We start from the raw sequence: 4114 nt of genomic DNA, 5'->3' as shown, positions 1-4114 counted from the left end.
GCTGTGCATGCTTTCTGCATGCTTTCTGCCATTGTCAGATGAGGAGCAAGGTCTGTCTTGTGTACTGTGCCAAGGCTGTACAGTAGGCTGGGTGGAGGACCAATACAGCAGACTGTTAATGCCTCATTAAAACATTCTGTGACAGCCTCATAAAGCATGAAGACGTGTTGGATGTGGAGAAAAATAATTTAAAAAAAAAAAAAGAAGAAGAAGAAGAAGAAAAGGACTGGATTAACAAAATAACATTTTGTTAGGTCTACAGACCCCATGAATTGTGAGTTGCCAGGGAAAATGAAATGCATTGCAAAACAGTTATGCTTTTTTGTGATACTGATGACTATGATGAAGCTGTTTCTATAATTCACATACTGAATCATACTGGGTTATACTGGATAAAGTGAAACATATTGCATAGTGCTTTAAGAAAGGAAGAGGAGAGGTGGACTTTGTAACATAATGATTCTTTATTTGTACCTACTGTGCAGGCTTTGAGTCACAACATTGGCAAAAATGTGCACCCGTTGCTGTGGAGTTTATTCTCTGCAGGGGCCAGGTTCTCCAGTCCAGACGCTTCAAGATGCTTTGATGGCAGAAAGCTTACAGGTTAAAATGTCTTACTACTGTGAATTCTCAAAAATGTGCCTTCACTTTTTACAGCAGGTCTTCCTATGCTGTGCTTTCTATCCCTACAAGGACTACAAGAATTAGTTCAGAGTAGTCCATGGACAGAATCTGTCCTACTGTATTTCTCTAAAGAAGAAGACAATTGTTGATTGAACAGTAGATTTTTCTTGAGGAAGGACATGTGTCCTCCAGTTCTTTGCAAAGCCTTTAAGAGAGCTTGGAATTATTGTCTTTGCTTTTAAATGAAGGTATGGGGAGTGGGATATGCTACCCCCTCCTCATCTGTGCTCACATAGCCTGGCAGAGTTGAGCACAGTTCTCTTTCTGTGCTGGCAGTACCCAGACTAGCTAAATTCAGTAATGAAGGATTTTAGAATTAATAGAAACTTTCGTGCAATAAATATACTCCATAAATCTGTTAATAAGGGTAGCACCTTCCTTTCCTTTTTTTCTATAAACAGCTGTGGTTGAAGCTTGCTACTTCTCCTTTCTGTCTCCTTTGCTGGGTACAGCGTCTTCTTTGCTAGCACACCCTTACGTGTCCTGTCATTTGCCCAGGTGGCTTAGATAGTGCTGAGTCAGAGGTGAGCTGCTAAGTCGGTGTCTGGGGTTGTTCTTTGTGTCCCAGCCCCCTGTGGCTGACATATGCATATTTTGACTGGGGCAGCAGGTTGCTGAACTCTGTACTTGATAGCATGCTGGAAACAGGCTTAAAATACTGCAGTAGGTGCAAAAGTCAATGTGGCACTGTTGATGCCTGTAATTACGTCAGTGTAGCAGTATGGCATGCCACTCTGTTTTCCTCCACTGCAGGCCATATATAGCCTGCTACACGTTGATTCTCTCAACAAAACCGAATGGATTCCTTTTCTCTGTAAACAGCAGCTGGGTGAAAGGAAAGGGTGATGGAGCAGGAAGGGCAGATGTTCTTTTGGAAAGAATATGTGGCCTGGCTAAACTGCTGTGGTGTGCCTTCCTGTGATCCTCTTGTTATATGCATTATTGCAAATAAGACTCCCCTTGTTCTTGGCAAAAAGGACAGGCACATACATCCAAAAAGCACAGGTAGCTTGCATTTGCTGTCACTTTTGAATGTGGATCTTCACATTAAAGGAGTTTCAGCTACACAAATGGAAGAGTTTTGTACCATCAGATGCAAAGCTGACTTGAAATGAGCATGTGGAGGCATACATGTATAAAAGACTTACACTGAAGTTGAATGTCTCAGAGGGTCAGGGAGGACCAGCTAATTTAGAATAAATACTTTAATTTTAAAACATCTGTTCTGGAACTGGGGCAAGTATCATGAAGCCTGGAAGATGGTGTTATCTTTTCCTATGTCATCCCACATTTTCTAAGCAAGTGTTCATAGTTCACATCTGTTTTATATACCGTCTGTTAGATTTACTGCATTCTTATCAAATACTAGAAAAAGAAACAAATATCTTTACACAAACGTGGTTATAAAATGCTATTATAATTCCAGGGCCTTCAAACACTCATGTTGCAATGAATAAAAGCAGACATTTCTGATTCATTTTGCAGGACAGAAATGGTTGTCACATGGCTCATACTGTATAAAGTGATAGAGAGCAGTTCTCTCTTTGACTATTAAATCACATACTTAGTAACGAGCATAGACTGTGAATGCAGAATTCATAACTATTACAATAAAGTGTGGAGTATGAGATATATTAAAATTCTTAGCATGCCAAAGGGTGTGAACTAGATTTGGAAATCTGATAGTGGTTTTTAACACCTCTTTTTAAAATGAGTTAGATGCAGAATAATCTAATCAAGATGTATATCCGAAGAATGAAATGAAATGAATTCAGAACCCAACTTTCTGCATCCAGAAACTACACATCCACGAAGTTCTCAAATAAAGCAATACAGAATCTAGGTTTCTTTTTCTTAGTGAACAGAAGAAAGGTGAGATATTTGAGATTTTAACAATAGGCAAGTGCTGTGGTTTTGTAAAACCCTTCTTTGAAAGTGAGCACTAAAAGCAATTGCAAATGCAAAGGCAAACATGACTTCTCATATGCTGTCCATTCACATCAAGTCAACAGATTATGTGTAACTATAAACGTGTTTTTGATCGTGGTGGAGATGCAGGCCTCATGAAGGCATGCATGGCTTTGTGAATTTGCAGATAGAAAGTGCTTAACACTGCCTTTAGCAACAGCAAGAGTGCTGCAGGATACAAACACAAAGGATTTTCTAACCCTGTGAAAACAAACACATTCCTTTAAGGTAAGTTTGTTTTGACACTGGTTAAAGTAGATTGAAACAAGGCAAGCTTTTTTTTAGCATCCAAGGTAGGGAACTCTGGGGAGAAGGGTAGCTTTGATCACATAACTGGTCGGGTGAAGAGATCTCTCTTTGCCTTAGCAGGAAAGAAGGAGCTGCATTACCTTAATTGCTTTCCGTCCTTTTCTCTCTCTCATCTTTATACTGTTATCCTGAACGTCTTTTAACTGTACAAACTTTGCTATTTTTCCTGTGGCTAAAATTTATCTCATTTTATTTTACTTTCTCAGTTAGACATCTACAGTAGGAATCAGTTCCCTTAAACAAAGACGTGTAGTGCCATTCCAGATGCCCTAACAGTGTCATTTCAGATGCCCTACATTTTATAAAATTTTGACTTAGGGCTGGCAGGTATGACAAATGACATAAGGGAAATCTTTGCTCTTCTGGAGCAGCTGTGGTTATGATAGGGCATCTCACATAGAACTAGACCCTTGCATTTAGGCCATAGACTGAACAAGTTATCTTGGCTCCTTGTGTAGTCAGAAAAGAGGGAGGCTGACTTTCAGGTGATGGTTATTCATATCTACCTTAGACACCTAGACAAATCATTCATCCCCTCAAAATATTTGTCTCTTGCTCCACCAGAGAATCCAGGTGACTAGATAAGTTTAGGACCCTAACTTGTGGATGGCACGAGTTAGCTATGATAAATCGTGTCCTTTGTAAACAAAACAAAACAAAACAACCAACCAAACAAATAATAAATTAAAAAAAAAAAAAAACCACAGAAATTATGGGCTTTAAATATAATGAGCTTGATTTAATAGTATTGCTGAAATTTATCACTTATAGATGCGTTGTAGGAAATCCTGAGGATGAAACTGGCTGAAACTTGGGAATTAAAGGTGCAACTGGAAATTTGAATTAATTGGTATTTAAGGAAATACAAAAGAGGCTTTTATGTGGTTATGTTGAAGAAAGCATATCTTTTAGTACTAAGCCTCAGTTTTAAACTGGCTTGTTAATTGTCACCTGTCTAAAGTAGGTTTGTTAAAATGTGATGGACTGAGGATACAAATGAAGCATGATTTATGAGAGGCAACGTATATTATCTTTTATTAGACCTGCTATTCTATCAGGAGAAAACAGAAGAGTATTCATTACACAACCCACTCCTTTAGGTTCTACAAGCTTCTGTTTTCTTCCAACTATTTCAGTGCAGCTATTAAAAGAT

This window comes from Aythya marila, assembly GCF_965140915.1.
Source record: "Aythya marila genome assembly, chromosome: 7".
NCBI lineage: Eukaryota > Metazoa > Chordata > Aves > Anseriformes > Anatidae > Aythya > Aythya marila.
This window is presented reverse-complemented; position numbering follows the sequence as displayed.